General features: G+C 30.1%; 1 protein-coding gene across 1 annotated transcript in view; it reads left to right on the top strand.

Annotated features, from left to right (window-relative positions):
- LOC111034411 overlaps nt 1-22,467 on the top strand; it is a 196,596-nt gene that overhangs the window by 7,765 nt on the left and 166,364 nt on the right. The gene's annotated exons all lie outside the window — the stretch shown is intronic.

The following is a 22,467-nucleotide window of genomic DNA, read 5'->3' as shown; positions in this document are numbered from 1 at the left end:
ATACGCCATATACTGAATTTTAAATTCTTCAGAGGTGAGTCTAATATTCCACATACCCACTCATCCGCCAAAACGGCCTTAAAGGTATTTACCGTCATATTTTTAACTCCCTACCTGTCGTTATTATAAATACTAAAATACTAGGTTATATTATATTATTGCCCAATGGCCATTAACCACCCACCCACCTACCTCATAAAAACACACAGGCGACCATTTCTTGATTAACCTCTTCTCGCCGATGTATCCACATCGGCTTCCCCCTTTCACTGAAAAGTTGCTGTATTGGCTCCAACCCGATGCCAGTGATATGGAAGTAGAGGACTGGCTGTAATCAGAGGAAATTATCTGCAGGCATGATTAAAAATGTTGTTGACTGTGATAAATAACATAAATGTAAACAAATTGAAATGAATTAATACTCAGAAATTTGCTTCGAGGAAATTTTGTTTACATAATTCGCTTTGTAAATTTTCGTAGTTTAAATAAATGGGTTAATACATTTCTGAATAGCACTACAAATGTTTTTCTTAATATTCTTGCTGTGGAGCTTCATATACGTGTCGAGTTGACGCATATCAGACACTGTCGGTTGTATCTGCTTCAAAATTTCCGTGAAATTGAAAATGCTAGGATGAGTAGCAGTTAACTCAGAATTTCATTTATTTTTGAGTGGAAAGATTCACCGCAGTTTGTGGTGCGATTGCCCATATTCGACGCATATCAGCCCACATGTCGGGGGGGGGGGGGGGGGTGAGTCATTTAAGTAATTGGCACAAATGTAGTCAAAACATCATGTGAGTTTCCGGGATTCGTTATGGGACTCAATACGGCTACCTAACCGACGGCAAGATCACACACCAAATACGGATTCATTAATGCCTAGCGAGGCCGATAAGGTATCATCCCTCACCACTCTACTGCGGCTCACCTTTGAATGTGTACTTAATACGTACCCGGAGGTCTTCGAATAAATCTCGTAAATCTTGAGTAAATACAGAATACACAGCAGACGAAACGATCTAAAAAAAATTGAACGAATGGTACATAATATAATTGGTTGCGATTATAAGAAACATTAAGTGTACAATATTATTCTATAGCAGCCCGAAAACCAAATGGTGGATAAACGAAGAACAGCGACATTGTAATATAGTTTTAATGAGAAAGCTTTGTAATAAATTCCAAATATTTTAATTTGTATTTTTTATTTGTATGCTTGACAGACCTTTTTATTACAGGGTGATTCTTTTGACAGTCATAACACTGTCATTTCGTAAAATATTTAAGTTGATAAAATATTTTTTCCACATAATTTTGAGGCATTATAAAAAAAAATATAGAAAAACAATGATGTTTTTTTTTCATTATAATTTTGGAAGTTTCTACTAGAAACGTACATTTTTAATTTTATACCTCACAGTAGAAATTTTCTGAGAATTGTAATGCAAAAATATTATCTAATTTCAAAATACTTGGTAGTTTATTAGGTTATTTAAAATATATGAGCACTCGTTCGATACAAATTCGATTTTTATGCATTCTCAGAAGAATGTTCCGCTCCAGAATATGAAATAAAAAATGTACACGTTATTCAAAAAAATTTTAACATACAAAATTAATCACCCGGTATATTATATTTTTGTGTATTACGAATATCGTACGATACGACGGCGGATGGTCCGAGTATTATTGATTTTTTAACCATCGTTGTATCACAACTATTGTCGAAAAATTCTCTATGAGTAAACATTATGCAATAGCGTGCACAAACAATAAATATTTTTGATTTTCGCCACATATATAGGAAAATACAAAACGAAACGGAACGAAAATTCATTCCATGCATTTCCGAGGAGTTTTTTTTCGTCTCCTCTTATGGCACGCAATGCCCTTCAAACGTTCACACAATACGAATTTTATATTAAATTTCTACCAAGTCACGAGTTCACTTTTCCCATTATTCGTATATACTCTAGCTGTGTCGTACAAATATGATATAATATAATATAATATGTCGTAATAATTGTTACTAATTATTTTTTTTCGCTGAGGTCGTTGACAGTCATAAAAAAAGAAATAAAACACGTTACGAACAAAACAAAACAACACAAAAAAAATTCTTATTTTTAAAACCATACAATATTTTTTTCTTCTCTTTAATATAATTTTGTAACCGCTCACACACAATATATAATTTCAAAAAAAAAAAAAAATAGTAATAACTGTAACAACAAAACGTGAACACACATACATAATACATAACTACGTCATTGTCGGCGATGTTGAACTTGTTTTCAGAATTTTCGAGATGGCAACGATGTACAGTGAACAGACTAACCACAGCATACTATGTAGCTGCAGTATATTTAGGTGCCTATATAGTGTTTATCACCCATTTTTCTTGACACCATGTCTTAGGAATTTTGTGTGACAAAAATGGTGGTTTTGTGTCGGTTTTACAAGATCCCCGCCTTTTTGCCACAATCAAAATTTACAAGACTCTCTCTGTATGGATAAGTATAGGGGGGGGGTAGGTGTAACTAATTAGAAAGTGCAAGTAAAATGTGTGATATTCTAAACTAATATTATATTTTGAATTATTAATTATATTATTATAACCTATTATGGTGGACTACTAACTATCAGCGTATCTTATTCAAATAGTATTGAATGGCGTTTAAGACGAGCATAATAATTTGTTTAGGAAAACGGCTTTTTACGACATTCTCACGGTTATGTATACATTGTGGTTATACTGTGTGTGTGGATGATTATATAAATATATTAGGGAGGTACAATGAATTATTACGCTCATTAAATTATATATACGTCACTGTCGATAATAATTCATTTTTCATAAATTAATTAATTAACGTTATTAATATTATAGTATACGCTCCTCTCCATACATCTGAGAAAATTAATAGAAAGCTGCGGGGGAATAATTTCTTGTACAATACATAGCAATAGATTATATTGTATCACATGTTATTCAAATGGACAGCTAACTTGTAGAAAACCTTTATACAAAATTCCACTCTAAATTATCACAAAACTTCAACACTCATGAATGACATTACGCGTCTTTTTATTACTCTGTCTCTGTCCAAACACCTCCACTGTCATGTAAAAAACAACTGGCTCAGGTACCTCTTATTTATCTTAAAAGTCTTGTTAGCGAATATCGAAGGTTTATGAAAAGAATAAATATCAAGATAATAGAATACAAATTTGTCAAATTATTAGGTTATTAACGATATAAGAGATTAAAAACAAACTGAAAAAGAAAATATTCAACTAACATGATTTTTAAAAATACGTTACGAACAAAAATGACAGATTGTTTTTTTAATGTGTAATGAATAATAATTAATAATAATTGAAACCACATTTTAAACTTTTTAATATAATTTATACCTGTATAATTAAAGTTAACATTTTGTGATTTAAATATTTCAATATAATGTTTAAAGTTTTGTGATAACGTTTTGTTAAAATTTTAGTAACCATGAGTATCATTTATTATAACTTATTTTCTCCTTAAAACGTCATTAGAAACGATTTCTGCTGTATATTGTACCACGATTACGTCATATTGTTTTTTATATATTTCATTTTTTGAACCGTCTGAAAAAGTTATTTTTCAATGATAAAATTCAAAACTTGAAATATACATGTACACATATTATATTAGGTAGTATTATAGTGACCGAGTAAATTTAGGACGTCTTCCCCAATTTCCTTGAAATGAAAAGTAAATCGCATAGATGAATATTTTACTACAAAAACGTCCAATAAAAAATAATACGGTTGTGTGTACTGTGAGTGTGTATATGTATAGTGCATAGGTTTAATATATAGTATTATGTTGAGAGCTGTAACAAGCCAAAGCGAAATTGTGATAAAAAAAAAATAAATGTGCAATAAATTGTTATACGTTTTTGGGAACGGAAAAATGAAAAAAAAAACGTAGTAAACCGAGTTATATTATTTCATATATACTGCGTTTCGTCGCGATTTTCCGAAAAACTACGCATGGTTTTCTGTAGTTTTCCTCTATGCGTTTAATAAAATTACTTTATAAGTAGGTACCTACTATTTTGTAAAATCGAAGATCGACTTCCCTTATTCAAAGTACCGTTTAGACCACATTATCGATATTTTTATTTTTATTTGTGCGCTATATGAAACTTTTCATGGCGAACTTGTTTTCTAGCTAGGAATAGCAGCCTTACGATTTTTTCGGAAATTAAATCGATTCTTTTACTTAATGAAAATGTGTGTGAAACGCATAGGCGTAGAATGGTGTGGGCTTAGGAGGTCTTCCCAGAATTCTATTAAGCCCCCCTGGAAATCTGTTTAGCCCCTCGTGTGAAAGTTTACTGTTTTGTACGTCCTAATATGAGAACTGAAACATTTGCCATTTTTTATTTTGATATCCAAAAAATATTTTATTTGATAAATCAAATTTTAAATTATTCAGTAATTTATACATTACATCATAACGTCAATATCGATATCAATAACAATAATAATATTTTGTTACATACCTAGTTCTATCACAGAATAATATTATTATATTTTATTCTGTGGTTCTATATTATAATCACAATAAAAATAGATATTAAATCTATAACCCTGATTATATAATCATCAGAAGACAATACATATGACGCTATTGCCGTCCATCGATGTCTTGATAAGAACCAACTTAAAGTTGAAATGCTTATTATGAAGAACTGTATTGATAAAGATGATTTTGACCTTGGTGCTATTGTACCAGATATTAACCAAATTTTTTTTTCCAAATTTATATAAGCTATTACAAGTAGCACTTACAATTCCAGTAAGTTCTTCTTCATGTGAAAGATCATTTTTAGTAATGAGGTGAATACAAATATGGCTTAGAAATTCTATGACTTACGATAGATTTTCAAATCTATCGTTACTTTATATTGAAAGGGACTTAACTCATATTATTAATTCTGAAGAATTTCTTAATATATTTGCCCAAAAAAGTATGCGTTTAATCCTTATACTAATAATTTCCTATTTAAAATGTTATTTTTTCTATACATTTAATTCAAATACAAGATATGTATTTGATAATAATATGATGTACCCATGGTACATTATTTATTTATATTTTATTATTTTACTTTAAAATGTGCTTCTTTAGTCCTCATTATAGCTCTTTTGCTCGTATAATCATTGTAATCGTTGATAACACAAAAAAAGGCTATACCTACCCCCCCCCCCCCACAAAAAAATAAAAATTCATCACGCTACGAAACGTATACATTTTTTCATAGTTTAGGCAATTTTCTTACTTATTGAATACAAACAAGATATAGTATCATAATATGACATTGTGAATTTGTATGTATTATTATTATTATATTATATGTCCGCTTCACATGTACAGTTAATAAGCGCATCTGTCGGTCTCACCGAAATTACTTCCTTGTACGAATCTATACACTTCTGTGAGGTTTATAATGAAGTTTCTTTCCAGACACTGGTGATGGATTGTTAGATGACACGCTGCAGCTGATCTGTAAACATATTTTGCTATGTATAGGTAACTATTGTTCTAGCTCAATTTGTAGATTTTGAGTTGAGCGATATTCTATTTCTTTTTTAAACAATGGCGATGGGGTATGAAACCCAGTTAGGGGTTTGCCTCTTACCGATCAGACGTGGCATGCCCAGGTTGTATATTAAGACCATTATTATTTACTTTTTACAATTTTTTTATCGTGTGTACTATGTACGATTTCAGTACTGGTACACTCAGAAATCGTTATTGTTTGATATTCTTCTTATAATATTCTTATATTGCATTCGATCTAACCAATTATTAAAACAATACAATTTGTATATATTACTAAAAGTTTTTGTATAGTAAGTTTATTCAAAAAACTATAAAATATTTAAAAACTATTTTATTATTATTTAATGTATTTTAATACAATCATTTTTATATCATTTTTATATGATTATACTATGAGAATAATTAAGTAATAATAGTGACAGTTTATATCGCTATAGCAATCTTTAGTCGGCGGAATGCAACATAATATAGACTGTGCAAAATGTGTAATAAGTATGACTAGGATTTCAGTACAAACATACTCTGAGTATTGAATAATAATGCATTAAAAAAATGAAATACATTTATTTTTTATAATTTCTATATAACTTTTAATGTTATACATTTGGTATGAATGATAATATACATTTTAAAGGATTTTAAAAATGTTTTACAGATAGTTTCAAGAAAATTGATCGTTTTGGATTTCTATAATCTAGAAAAACAATTATTTCTATAAATTACTATATATTTTATAGGTCTAGATCATGTTATGTTTATTTACCTGTACGGTTGTACATAGTTATACAGTTTGTTAAATTAATATATAAATAATTTATAAATGCATGAACAAATCTAAAAATAAAATTTCAAATTCAAATATTGGATTCAAAAACTTCATAAATGCCCTAAAAATCCTAAAATACTTTAAGAAATTAACCAGACCATTAGTGATGGTTTCGTTAACCATCGATCAGACGTGGTACACGCAGGTTGTATAATATAGGCTCTAATAAACGTGGTTGACTGAAGATTATAAAAAAAGTAGAGACGGATTTCGTGTGTGTACGTCGAATGTTAAAAATGTACTCGACACGGGGATTTATAAACAAATACCTATATACCGGTGTGTATAATAATAATGCCCTTTCGAGAAAAATGGCCCGCAATAAATGTTAATGGCGCTCCGAAGTAGTGCCCGACGCATACCAAAGTGCGTATACCGGTACACCATATACACGTTTAAACGTAAATGTTTTTTGCCAGAGTAGAAGGGAAGAACGAGAGGCAGAAGAAGAAGGAGAAGAAGGAGAAGAAGACGATGAAGACCGAACACGAAGAACATCTTGAAAAATGGATTTCCTTTATTTTTCTACTCTCTGTTCGCATGCGGGATCTATTCTAAAAAGGCATGTGCTCATTTTTTCTTTTTTTCTTTTTTTATTTGAAAATCAAATTCGGTGACGGTGGCGGTATGACTTTGCCTTTAAACGTGATCTCTATAAAACGGAGCGGCGTATATATTATATTATTATTACATGCAGGTTTATCGCATATACCTACCTATGTATAAGTATAATATAATATAATATATAATATATGGGTGAGTATTATTACACTTATACACACTTTGAGCTTGCGAAAAATATATTTTATTTATCGAAACCCTTACATGGTGCCTAAAGAGATATCGTCGGGTGTCTACGTATATAATAAACAGCAGGGTGTAAAATAATATTATTTTATACACGCGCTGTCTATTCATACCTCAGAGTCGGCGCTGTTAGTCGCGACCGATAGAAACAGGTCTTTCGGGAGTGTATATTTTCTTATATTTATAGATACAGTTCTATTTTAACTCATACTTATTCCGATGATGCTACCTATAGTATTTTGAAGTTGGTTTTTGGAATTTTTTATGAGTCCATCGCGCTTTACGGAGCATATGCTGTACTAGCTGAGTATATCCCTCCTACACTTGACCGACCACTGCATATCCTGAAATGTCTTGTGTTAATGTGTTATTGTTCACCACTGTCGTCTGTACGGGGAACTCGCATGGAAACCAAATTAGTTATGGTTTATTATTTATTTACCAATCAAGTATAGGTATATTGTGGAAAGTTGCTTTGAAACAACACAATAAACATGATTCGTAAAAAATCTATAGGGGTTGAGAGCTGGTGTGATCGCTCATAATGCCCCCCACAAAATCGCGACCGACAGAGTTGTACAACGAGTAAACAAAAAAAAAATAGAAAATACCAAAACGCATTATTGTAATAATTGGTCTTACACATATTTAGGCGCTTATTCTTGTACGTTTACAATTAGTATGTTCTGCTGACCTGCTGGCCGGTAAATTAACATAATAACATTATAATATATTGCGACGGTAACAGGAAGGGTGCGTGTGCTCATTGAACAACAACTAAAACAACAACAACAAACAAGACGTTGTAATTGAACGTATATATACAACAAACCTAACTTTGCAGCTAATGGGTATTTATATGTATTAGGTATACAATTATGTATACAGTCGGCTATATTACGGACACAAACTATATTTTATACTATGCGCTGTACTGCCTGTACTAGTGTACTACATCAATGTAATATTATTGTGACGTTTGTTAAGGCGTAAAACATAATATTTTTATATTATTTTACAGGGGGTAATAAACTAATACCTAACGCATCGCATGTCTACGAATAAAATACAAACAATTTAATTTCCCGAACAGTAAACGTCGGGCTCGCGTGCGTGCGAATAAAACCTCTGGTTCCTTTGCGGTTTTTACACCCGTCAAAAGTCATCGCACGTTATCTCGGTATGCAATACTATCGTTGTAAAATGTGGTCACGGTAAAAGTTATTTTTTTTGAAACTGCACACGTGTATTGTGTATATTATAATAGGTGTGCATTTATGTTATGTATTTATTACGGCGTTCAAATGAGAATTTTATCAAAAATATTTGGTGCTCAGTCGTTCAATTGGCAACTGCTGCAGTGTATACGGCCACAGGGTATATATATATTTATATATATATATATATATATATATTGTATATATCTATGCCTTAGTACACTATATAATAATATAGCTTGCGTTAAATGCGAACAAACGCTATGCGATGTGCTTTTTGAAATTAAAAGTATAAGGCTCAAAAACCTTTTTATTACATACATATATATATACATAAACATGAAATAAAAAAGTTACTTTCTTAAACTATTTGTTACGTAACAATATAAAACAATAATCTCAAAACATATTACACATTTTTTTCGGGACACAAAAACTTAAAATGTAGAGATTATATTAACTTATTGATTCCTGTTTTCAAAAACTATATATTAAAAGTCTTTATTTTATAACATTTTGTTGATTTAGACGTAGGCAGTTGATCTAAATTTGTATTATAATTTTTTTATTGATCAAAAATACAACTCAAGCAGATATCTTATTATTTTGTTACAATCAAACATTGCAGTTAAAGATCTAATTAATTTCAATTATTTAGATTTTAGACACATACTTGTATGATGTCATTTTTAATAATGCAAATTTAAATAATTAAATGTAAATTATAATACAATGGAACGTAAATGTGAAAAATCGAAAATTTTCCGTAATTTCAGAGATTAAAATTGCTTTACAGTTTTTACAAGAACATAAATCATACTTTAAGATTATAAAAAAAGTTATCTGTTCAAGCCCATCGAAAAGCGTTTGCAATAATTAAACGGTTTGGTTGTACGAACAAGTAAAAAAAAAACATCAGTATAACTTTTTACGATTAAGGATATGGCTTTTTTTTCTTATACTTTGTAGGATATTTTTTGGGTTAAACCATTTCGCTTCTTAAAAAAAATGTATAATAGGTAATACAGCAATAAAAATAACATCTTTAGAAAATAATACGCTTGGTATACGTTTGCAGCGAAATCGTTCGCACAGTTAGCTGCGGATAAAACGTCGTGTATTCGTCAAAAATATGAAATGCACGTCGTTCGACAATTTACGACGATTGTGGTGGTTTGTGAAAGGAGGGTGGAATGAAAGCTCACTCCTTACACACGCAATGGGGACGACGTGCATAATATCATAATATGACGGGCTCGGATAAAAGAATATTTCGCTATTTATTTCACGTTAGAAAACGTCTTGTACTCACGATGCTATTACATATTATTATATTATATTAGTATGACTACTGCTCTTATTATGATTACACCCTGGAGGTCTTAAATGTATATTATAAATATTATTCAGAATATGTATCTTACAAGGCGATTCTTTTATCGGTAAGCTGTGTATTCGAATTTATGAAAACATTTCTTTATTTGTACATATTTCATTTGAAATCATTTCTACACAATAAGTTCGACAAAAAACTGTGTTCATTATTTTTTATCGTCATCGTTTTTAGGTTTATGATTTTCGGACTACGACTTGCATATACTATTATACTGATTTCATAAACCGGTACTTAATAATTATCTGAGAATTGTGATGTAGACAATTGTTTATCGGTTTATCCATTTAGACGGGCAAAGCAGTGCACTGACATTTTGAAGTCCAAAATTTAAATGCTTTTAACTATGCCTAATTAGGTACTTATGGAATTTGATTTTTAAATGATTGAAAAATGTTTTCAAAACACATTAGTTTGCCGATACAATTATTATTATTATTACCTGCCTACTCCTATTTAGCGACAAAAAAATCTCCCTGTATTTACGTAACACATTGTTATGAAAACATTCCATTAGCGGGTCATATGTGGGGTAAATAATTAAAACGAAATCACGCTCAAAATCATCTCTGATTTTCCGCGTTTATTCGGTATACATAGTAATACTATAGGTATATGAGACGGCGGCGGCATCGATTCGATTTTCTTCCGCGCCGACTGGACGGGACGGAGTATAATAAAATCTATCGGATTAAAACGGCGGGTTTTTATTTTTTTTTATTTTAAAAAAGGCGGCGGAAATGAACGATGAGAATATTTAAAGCTTATTTCTGCCATTAAGGACGACTACGATATTCAGTCTTCGTATATACATATATATAGATGATGTAAATATATAATAATAATATGCGCGGTGCAGGCCTGTTTCATCGAAGATGCCGTGGTGTACGTCACTTATATACCAGTACATAAGTCAATTAAGTACAGCACACGCAGTGTTTCCTTTTATAGAGGTGACTCGTAATATTCCTGTCCAAGTGACCTAGGGTTGAAATGGAGTTTTCGTGAGGAATTATACATAGGGAACACTGAAGTACACGTTTGTCAACGATTTTTAAAAAAAAATGTTAGCCATTTAATTGTGCACACGGGCAGTTATACCTACAATTTGCATTTTATTAAATGCCAATACCATATGTGGATAGATATAACTTTTTCATGTAATTTTGTCGGCCATTTAACAATTACTATACCATTTATCTAATTAGAAATTGGTTGGATTAACAACAGTTAAAAGTTTCAATTTGTACGACTAAATTATTTAATTTTTCAACGACCATCCCACGATTTTCAAAATACTAATGCGATTTTGTGTTTGCTCTGTTTTCACATCAAGTTGCATGTTCACAACAAAAGAGCTACATTTCAGTATTTCACAACTCCTCCCGAATACACCTCATCTCAATCGATGTCACTGGACAGAAATATTTGACGTTGCCTTTAAATGGAAATACAACTGTATGTAAGTGTATAGTATATTATTATACGGAATTATATTTACACAGAAAATGGAAGTAAGGAACGGACGAGAATATAATTACCCATCATCACACATGGCCAGCAGACATTCATTTAAACTGGTGACCTATAATACCGGACACTACTATCATAGTCCAAGTACCTACTAATGTTTTGTTGACGATCCGGGATAGAATAATAATTTAAACATTTTAAGTATTTTCTACACATACCTAAACCACGTCGTATTACGTAATAGTTAGATATAACATTCATCTTTTAAAAATTAATTTAAAAAAATATTGTTTTCAGTTTTTTCGGTTGAAAAAGTTATCGAATCATTTTCTGTTACACTACATTGTACATCATATATTTATTTATTTTATAAATATTATTGTTCATTCGACCACACACGTACTCAATGGTGAGCTAATGTGTGTTCGCACGCTAGTCTCGGAATCCACACAACATTTTTCGAAAGATTAATCGTCTCATGCTTATTATATCCTGATCAAAAACTTCGTTATTATTATATGTTCTTCAAGAAATATAGCGCCGCAAAAATGCACAATATGTAACGAATAATATTAAAACAACGATTAGATTGCGGCCTCGAGGGATCGGACTCAGGCACTCCCGGAGTATAATAATCGGGGACAGGATTTTAAAGAAATCGCATATTTCTTAAAAGATGCATCAGAAATTGCAGGTAACGCTAAAAATGTATTTCATGAATCATGATACAGAGAATTCAAATTAAAAATTTTACTTTGCATATTTTTGCATATTTTGCGAATTATTAGATTTTAGTTCTATTTTTGGGCTTTTTGAGACGTTTTGCACTTTTACTTGTTTTTAAATCAAAATATATATTAAGTTATATTTAATGAAATTATACTTTAGTGAACGTGTTTTAAAATTATTTTCAATCGAATTGTCAAAGTAAATATATAGATTAAGTAAATACCGATTACGCTGAATCGCTGATACGACGCGAGCAACGCCGAGTCGTTCATAATTTCGTATTATTTGGTTCAAATTCTTAACTTTTGTTATCTTCTGATTTTCTAGTCGTTTTTTGTCCATTTCTACTGCGGTCATCATCTCTATTTATAAGAGATAATTAAAAGAGTGTTGAATCGTTGTACCTATATCCTATTAATTGCATACTGCAGTCGTCTCGTGTACCTACCAGTACTCATAGTGTCTAAAAATGATTTCAAAACATAAATAAATATCTATAATAATTTGTAAGCGACTTATAAATTATAAATTGATAAATTATCGTTTTTTCTTCATATTTTATTCTTTTATTGCATATTTAGCGATTTTTAATGTAATATCACAGAGCATATTTTGCAATTTTAAGTGCTATAAATTCCTAACCCTGATAATAATATACATTATGTTTGCATACGATTTTCAGCATGATTAGCAATTTAAAAAAACACGACAGCGGACAGAAAAAACTGTATAGGATCGAACTCTATTTATAATCACGGTCGTTTTCAGTAGGTATGTCATACATTGTTTTATATGTGACGGCCAATCGCTAGAAGATTTTTTTCATTTTTAGTATAAAGTTTCAACGGTTTTTTTGTTTTTTTTCCCGCCAACTTACTCCGAATTTTTATTTTAACAACAATCTGTGTATTTTGCATTAAATATTTCGTAAGAGGAAATATTTTTTTTGGGAATTTCTCGACGTACAAATATTGAACAATAATAGTTAATTATTTGTAAACATTTAAAGTTTTTAAATGGAAAAGTTGAGTAGCGGGGTGAAGTAATTTTGGTGTACCACTCTCAGCCCATTTCTATAAACTTATTGAATGCTTTTAAATAAATAATAATTGACTTTCAGAAGGTACAGGTTTCAATATTTATAAGTCGAAAAAAAATGCTTCGAAGTAGATAAAAAGATAATTTAAATTATATTTAATAACCACTTACAGGTACATTGCGAATACAAATATTAAATGGTTACAAAAATTGCCATTAAGGAAAAATAGAAAAATCATAATTTGAAAACCGTATAAACCAAAATCGAAATTAACACCATTACCAAATTTTAGATTAATTAAAAGTAAACATTTTCTCACTCAATCGATGTCTTATAATAAAAAATGATATTAACAATATAAATATAGGTATATTTAAAATGTTGAAAAGCAGTCATTCATCAAAAAAAGTCCACAAAAACATAGTTAAAACTTTTCAATTTATTTGATTTATCTTTATCATAGGCACCAACTAAGCTTCAAAAAAATACAATCTTTCTGTACAATATCTGCATATACCTATTATTACCTAAGCATAATAATTCTTGACACTATAAGTTTTCATAATATTATGTAGTTGACATGTGTTGATTTTGCCTGTCGATTTGTGTAGGTTTTTATACTTTAGAATTCATGTACATAATAATTGGAACGGGAAACCATTTTCATCGTTGAAACATTTTTTTTAACCGTTGACCACACCAGAGGTGAAAAAATGAATAACGAATATAAAAGTAAAGTGTATTATTATTATTGCGTTTATATTTTTATTGATTCTGGTATATCACTTATATCGGTAAGAATTATGGTATATATCTGGAGGTAGATAAAGTGATACAACATAAACTAAAAGCTGCAATACAACTATTCAAAGTGTACATTTTTTTTTAATGAAGTTAATTATATAGTTATCGTATAATATGTGCTATTGTGTTTGAATATGCGATGATTCAGATTAATCGTGTTAACAATTTCACTTCTTATAATTATTAAGGACACTTGTTCGAAAAACACTGCAAATTGGAAAAAAAACCAGACATTTATTGGATGTTTTAAGTGATTTTCTCCAAAAGATGCATCGTGTCGATCCCGTGTTAAAAAAAAATAAAGAGTTTGCTCTTAAGTCGACCTGTCATTATTACGCGTTTGAGTTCACCTCCAGGGAGAGAGATAGAGAGAGAGAGAGTCACCATCGGAAAAACTATAATCTATAAAACGACGAAATGTCCATAACGAGAATAGGAGGTAGGTATCTGCATTTAAAATAGTTTTGAATGTTGGATTAAACAAAATGTTTTAATTGGGCTTCTGCGCATAGCTTAAGAGGGTTAATAACTTCTACGGAAGTAAATTAATAACTTAAATATATACCTAACCATTTTAAGAGATTAGCGCAGTTTGTTCGTACAATACTGTTTGCCTTTGTATATATTGTGGAGGATTCACTCAAGCCTTCCTAGTTGAGACTTTGTGCGGAGATAGAACGATAGCTAGAGGGTTGATTCTCTTATGTCTGACATTTTGTGATCGATGACTGAACGATTACTATTGTCACCATAACCGATCTCATAGAATAAAACGTCACGCCCACTACGGTACAATCGTTGAGAATAGAACAAGTTTATGATTATGACGACCTCCGACAAAAATGAACAAAAAAAGAGGGGGTTATAACCGATAAACTACGCTGTTAATACAAAATAAAATAAAATATAAATTTATTTTGTAGCTATTTGTTTTTCAATTCTTTAAATGCATTCTATTCGAAATCGTGTTATCCATATTTTTTAGTGCTCCGTAGCCTCCATGTGCAGTGTTACGATCGTACTTGCAGGTATAATCGACGGAACTTTAAATAAAATAGATTGCTATTTTATTTGTTAGGCAGTTGGTCGTTCTGAATGGTTTCTGTACTGTGTTTTCTTTTTTATAGTACCAAAACAATAATATTGGATAAAATATTGAAATATTGAACATTGTCTGTAGCTCCTTTTTCAGTTTTCACAGCTCCTGACGTATTTTTCACCTTAACACTAAATATTGAATACAAAAAAACCTATGAAAGTCTGCCAGATCTGCAGTTTAAATATCTGGAAGGCCGGGAAAGAATATAATATGCAATGTGTGATTAACCATTGACCCACATTTTTTCCACGAATAGTGGACTTATTTATTAAATGCTGATTTTTAGAATATTTTTGTATACTTGCTTAAGCACCATGCTTTAAACTATATATATTTGTTGTACCATTTATAGAGTGTTTCGTCACAAATTTCTTTTTTAAATGAGTACTAACCTTTTTTAGTTTAAATTGTTAAGCCTTAAGCTAATGATTTTTTCCCTACAATTTTATAAACAATTTTTCAATGTAGATACATCAATATTTTCAAAAAAGTCATATGATTAGCAATTTCCATTAAAAAAGGGTGATTTTCATTTGAATAAAAGAAATTGGTGTCATCGCAGGATACTTTTAAAATTCTCGAAAACGGTTTCTTAAGTTTATTTAAAAATCAGAATTTTAATAAATTTATTATTGAAGAGAAAAATACGGGAAACCACTGACTATTGGTGAATCGCCCTATACATTATAATAATATGGTCCGAATGCATGTTAATGTATCCAAACCGGAATCTAATTCTCAGTCTGCTCCTGTATAATAGTGTTTTTCTGGATGTATAAACTATATATTATCTTTTCTACGTTGTATGCGCAGGCCGCAGACCTTCTGGACGTGAGCGCCCGATTCCACAGAAAGTGTCAATCCTTCCGGTCCCTATCTCACAACATGGTCGCCTGAAATAAAATACATTTTTTTTCAATTAAATTCAATTGAATCGTAGCGTATACGTCGCATATAGTACTTATGCGGAACGAAATCAATAATATTATATGCTTTATTGTGCTAAAAGAAAATTATATATTACGTATTTAAGTGATTACCGATTGCTAGTTTTTGAATAATATTATTTAGGTCAAGTGGTCTTCAGGCATCGGGACACCTAATATCTTGAAAAATCTCGCGAGTCGCAATAAAAAAAATGTATTAACCAATATATAATATTATGCTTTATAATATAATCGGTGGACCTCATATAAGGGTTGAAGACTGGAGTTTAGGTATTTATAAATCCGTAACAATAATATTTTTGTATGGATCAGTGTATACAAAAAAGGAAATTGTGTACCATCTACACTAAATGAAAAACGAATTTAATTATTTTCATTTCTAGTTCACAATCAAAAAATACTTAACATTTTAAAAGTTTTAAATTTCTTATCCAATTTAAAACCTAGAATATTTTCCATAATTTCAATGCGCATAGAAAACAAAGATAGTTATCGACCAAAAAACTTGTAAACACTGTGCAGTATAAGCGAGTGTCACTAAAACAGCCACTACGTTGATAATTTTTGCATTCAGACTCTTTAATCATATTACATTATTAGTATTCCTATTAAAGTGCTTATCTACAGTCAGTTCATATTTTGTGCAATATAGGTCTAATGAAACTTTTTCACGTCGTTCCATTTTTCGTTCCGCTTGGTGATAGTAATTATTATTGGTTCTTGGTATATAATATTATATATTATACGTTTTTAAGGTTTATAACGACACGAGCAATTAATGTGAGTAAAAAAAAAATACGACTATAATGGCTTCAGCAGCGAATGTTCAAAAAGATCGATAAAAAAAAACATCAACAACAATAACGATAATAATAATAAAACTAACGCGAGCGCAACGACGATTCCTATATTCAACTGCAGCCACGCTCTATTGTTAAACTGAGACTGAAGAGAGTTTCACCCCGTGTTATTGAAAACCATATACTATACAGGGTGTTTTTTTGACTCGAGAAATCCATTATTTCGTCTTCGCATGATTTTTAATTTTTATGTTTTGTACTATGTTCTAATCGGTATTGTTTTTTTTAAGTTTTTGATTTAATTGAATGCGTTTTTATTTTATATTCTGGAGCACGATATTTTTATAGTACTTTGACAAGAATATTAAAATCGAAGTTCGAACGAGTAGTAAATAATTAATTTTTGTTCTAACTTGTAAGTTTGGATCTTGACTAATGGAAAATGGAGTAATAGACCACTGTATTTGGGGGTAAGGTAATCCTGTAAAACTCAACTGCTTCAACTATCAAAACTTTTGGTAAATTTTGTATAGAAATCATGTTTTTTGTCTAAATCGTTGTCATGTAAAATCACTCAAAAAACTATTTTCAAAAGCAGTGGCGTACGTTTAAAAAAACCACCCTGTTCATACAGAAAGCAGTGGGTATAGGAACGTATATAGATCAAGTCGAATGATATTATGGCTAATGTATACCCATTCTAATAATTATTTGACGTAAATACGTTATATATAATTTTAAGTGACTCACGCTTAAATGTAGTTGTCTAGAATATATTTTTATTGTAGTAAATTTTCCGTTGATATTATCTCGCGATCTAACTGCGATTTACGTGGTACATAATAATAAGTAACTTACTATTATAGCCTATAAGTATTATTGCTAATTATACTTTTACTATATTAATATTGTTTCTTATACTATTGTGACCTTTTACTTTTACTATTTTGACTTATTTAAATATACCTATGTTCGTATGGAGATGATACGTTTTTATTAAATGAAAAAAATACATTGATCCCTCTCGAACTTTAATAATTTTATTACCGATTCTGGATTAAACGAGGAGTACCAATCTAATAAAAAGGTTATCAAAAGTATACGTGAATTAGTTGGAGTGTTAATAATGGGTGGTGAAATAACTTGTATTATAATAACTCGTATAATAATTATTTGTCAAGTCAATAATAACTACGCCGATCACAAATGTTACATCAACAAGTAAACAATATTAGGAAAAAAATAAAAAGTTCCCACTTTTTTTCTACAAATGGACAAATGGAGGCGGTATATATTCAAAATATCGTTTGGATATTTTTCATACCGTTTGAGTTGCATAATTAGTCGTACGATTACGTTTCACGCACAAAAATAAACTCTAGAATCCAGTTGATACCTCGATAATCACTTAGGTACGTACAAAATGTATTATAGGCAGTCACAATGTACACTTATGTCTCGAATTATAACACAGGTATGGAGAGCATCGGACTCCTCTCATGACAACTTTATAATGATATATTTTTATGATAATACCTATAGGCTTTAAGCACCTATACCTAATATTAAGTTATGCCTATCGTGCATAAGCAATATTGCTATCTGCTGACTTGTCGTTTGCGTTCGGTCTATGATGATGATATCGTGTAAACACGTATCACACACGCTTTCTCTCACAAAAGTATTTCGCCCTGTTTGATACACACACGAACACAGATAGTTTTTCTTTACGTATCCTGTGAGCCGAGGTACTTGTCGATCGATAGGCAGTCTTGTATATTATATGCCTACGGGTTAACTGAGCGGAAAACACCTACGCGAACGCGTGCTATATAATAATAGGGTTTTTGTGGAGGAAAAAAATTGATTTTATTATTTTTTTTATTCAATACAACTAGAGAGCACCGCAAATGCATTATAGCTGGTAAATAGGTATGGCGATCTCAAAAATGCGTTCTCAAAGCGTTATCGTAAAAATTGTTCAGCCGATATAAATACGCCCGTGCGGTACAAGTGTACAACTATTATACTGAGCGTGGTACGACACTTTATGTGTCTATACAATATAACTCAGGAGCCGTAAAAGACCCGGCCTAGTTGATACGAAAAATGATATATTTAATGTTTAGTTAAGCTGCCTATTATTATTGCACGTGGGCAGGTATAATAATAATAATAATAATAATAATAATAACAATAACGCCGCTGCATTCGGCATTATATGAGTATCGGTCGACTTGGCATTTTATGTGCTTTTGTACAATTGTACCGCACATATACGGACACTGCGCTAGAATCGAGAACAATTAACTAGGAGAGCTGAACATAAAGATTTAAAAACAGCGTTCAAAGAGCAAAATGATATAACACAGACCCATGGAGGTGGCCGGAGGAGACATCAATAAATTAATTTTAATACCACGTTCATATATGAAATAAAAATGTAAAAATTTAACATAATATTCGTATGAACGTGGATGTATACGTACATGTAGACCCTAAATTCAACAATACATTTAGTTGTCACGTAGAAAAACAACAATTAGTGATAATTAAACTGATTAAGCGATAACATCAGCAACATATATATACAATATTATCATGTTTGAGTGGGTCGCCGCAACTGGCGTGTTACCAAATAAACGAACTAGTCCAGACTAATATCAAAAATATTAAAAAATGTGAAATTCATTATATTTTTCTAATTAATTTATTGACGATGACAATGATGTATTATCTACAACAATTTAAATCCACATTTAATAACAAATTGATTCTGGCGTCAGTTTGTATACTTTCTACCTCGTACCAGTATAAAATATTTTTTAGTTACGCTAAAAACAGTAGAGGAGGTCCGTCCTTCTACCCCTCTCCAAATTCGAATACTGTGTATGACGTTTATCTATATCACAAGTTGGTTACGTTTCGAGGACTACGAATATTATTATTAATTATAAAACACTTATTATTATTATATGTTGAACAATACCCAATATTGTATTGTACAAAACTGTAGAGTTTTTCTAAATATTCAACATTTAATTAAAAAACGTGTAAATACTACAATATTATATTATGTGTATATTACAGGTCTTGTGTCTTCCATATTTCTTTGGACCCTCGAGCACCACGACCACACTACGTCTATTTCCTACTTGGCAATTGCATATTATATTATACAACGTAATATATTATTATATGTTATACATATCATATATGTTGTATTTTACATTTATTTATTATTATTTATACAGGCGTATGTTATGCTTATGAAGTATAATATTGTATAATATAATACTCTGGCGAAACGATATTGCAAACGTATAACCATTTCACAATATTTCCAAAAAGTACATTACCTATACCTAGGTATACACACTGATTTCTTTGGGAGTGAAACACCTTCTTGGTATTATTTCCGAACAAATACTCACTTGTGGGTCCACGTCTAATGCAGAATAGAAAAATACTTAACAAACGCGGTTACAATCTCAACTCCGTCCAAATTTTAAATCGAACCTTTCAATTCACGTGAAACATCAAATAATATACGAGTCCTTTTCGAAAACTGACCAAAGCGGGGCTTATGAAACATTCAAATTTTCAGTTGTACTTGGCATTCTCGCATCCACACCACGAGAGCTGCCTTCCTGTCTGTCACTCTTCGTCTCGTCACTTCTGCATCTGGGTCGGGATAACGAATATATAGATACGCAGCTAACATCATAAATAGTTATCAAAGTATTTAAAATAAAATTAGAGTCGTACACAATATTTTAAGTTTTAACACTTCAAATATGTCTTATAAAGTTTCTGGAAATAACGCGTGGCTTCCCTGTACACAATGATACTGGGGGTTGTTAATTTAATATAATATTATACATGTACAACTATATAACTTAAATGTATTTTCTAAATACTTAAATAATTTGATATATCGTTATTGTTATTATTATTTTAAAACAAAAATCAAAATAATAACTAATAGGTAATGTAATCGTAAATATTCCTGAAATCTGAGAAATATTATTACATATAAATGAGTTGGAATGAATTGGGATCTCTTTCCGGTCATTTCAAATGGTTAAAAATTAAAATCAACTTTACATTACTACATCAGAAGTTCCTCGAAAATCTGCACAGTTCTATATTTATACATATTTTTTTCATGAAATAATTTATGTATAACAAAAAAAAAAAAAATGTTTATTTAAAATTATTTATTTTTTGTTTGTAAACAGCATTATGTATCGATTTTCTTATGTTTTCGTTTTTTTCTTTGAAATAACATAAAAAAAAAAAAATGCAATGGCTGTAAAAAACACAAACATAATATTATAGCTTAATTAAGACTGAATTAAAACTTATTTTACGTGGTGATCTGAAACAATAACTTTCAATTTACTTATTACGCCGCAAACAAAATAATATTTATAAGCTACAAATTACGAACCCTAAAAATTATAATTGTTTTGCTTAAATTTATAAGATATATACAATTGCTTATGATTTACAATATAATATGTATACGCATTACACTTAACCGCTATATCGAATCGAATTTATTCTTATAAAGTCTTACTTAAAAATGTGTACACCTGGGAAATATATTTTACATAATCTTAAGTCATTATAAAAAAACATTTTGAAAAAATTAAATATTTAAAAATTTTTTTTTCAAGTATTAGTTTTTTTTTTAAACGAGTATTTATATATCTAAATTCTATAATAGAATAATTTTTTAAGAATTTGTAGGTTACAGTTTTAATTTGGTATGAATACGTTTTTAGACATACCTAACTTATATAAATATAGGTATTTAAAAATGTTATGCTGAAGGAACCAATATTTTGTGTAATACCTAAACTGTATTCTCTATTCCGTTTTTCTGCTTGCATAAACTACTTATTCAATATTTAGTTTTTATATTATGGCTAAAGAGGAATTAGTAAAGAGACTTAATAACATAAAAAAAGAAATAATAATAATAAAACAAACAAATTAACGAATACAATAAATACAATAAAGTAGTAAAATACATATATTTATATGCATATAACGTCCAAAGTATTAATGCTGGGTAATCATAATTATTTAAATAAATTATAATATATTTTCATATCTAACTATGCCTACATAAAATATGCTTATTTTAAATAAATATAAGTTTATTGATTATATATTTCGAATTTACTTTAAAAAAAAAGTTTTATGTTTTGAAATGTTGCGAAAAAATATTTGCTGTACCAATTCAAAAAAGTAAGAAATTTAAGACCTGGGGTGTTACTCTGGTGTGTGGTGTTCACTTTCGAGTGTACCTACTTCGTCATACATGAGTAGGTCACTATAATGAATTGTTTTAAATTTGAATATACTATTTAATCATTGCATACGAAAAACGATTCTGAGTAGAGATGGTGAGCTAGCCTTTACTTTTAAGGATATTCTATAATTTATTTATATTGTGTCCAGCAAGACAGGGTAGATCAAACTAATTTTGGCTAACATCATCGCAAAGGTATTTTAATACTATTATCAACACATAGGTCAATACCGACGTACGTCATAGGCGTAAACCAGACCTTACATTTTAAAGGTGTTAAAATCATAAATATTCTGTTTAAAATTACTTTATTTATTTATTCACAATAATTTTAATAATAATAATAAATTATTATTTAAATAAAATATTAATAATAAGTAATAATACCTATCT

This window comes from Myzus persicae, unplaced genomic scaffold (genome assembly GCF_001856785.1).
Source record: "Myzus persicae strain clone G006 unplaced genomic scaffold, MPER_G0061.0, whole genome shotgun sequence".
Classification (NCBI taxonomy): Eukaryota; Metazoa; Arthropoda; class Insecta; order Hemiptera; family Aphididae; genus Myzus; species Myzus persicae.
This window is presented reverse-complemented; position numbering and strand designations above follow the sequence as displayed.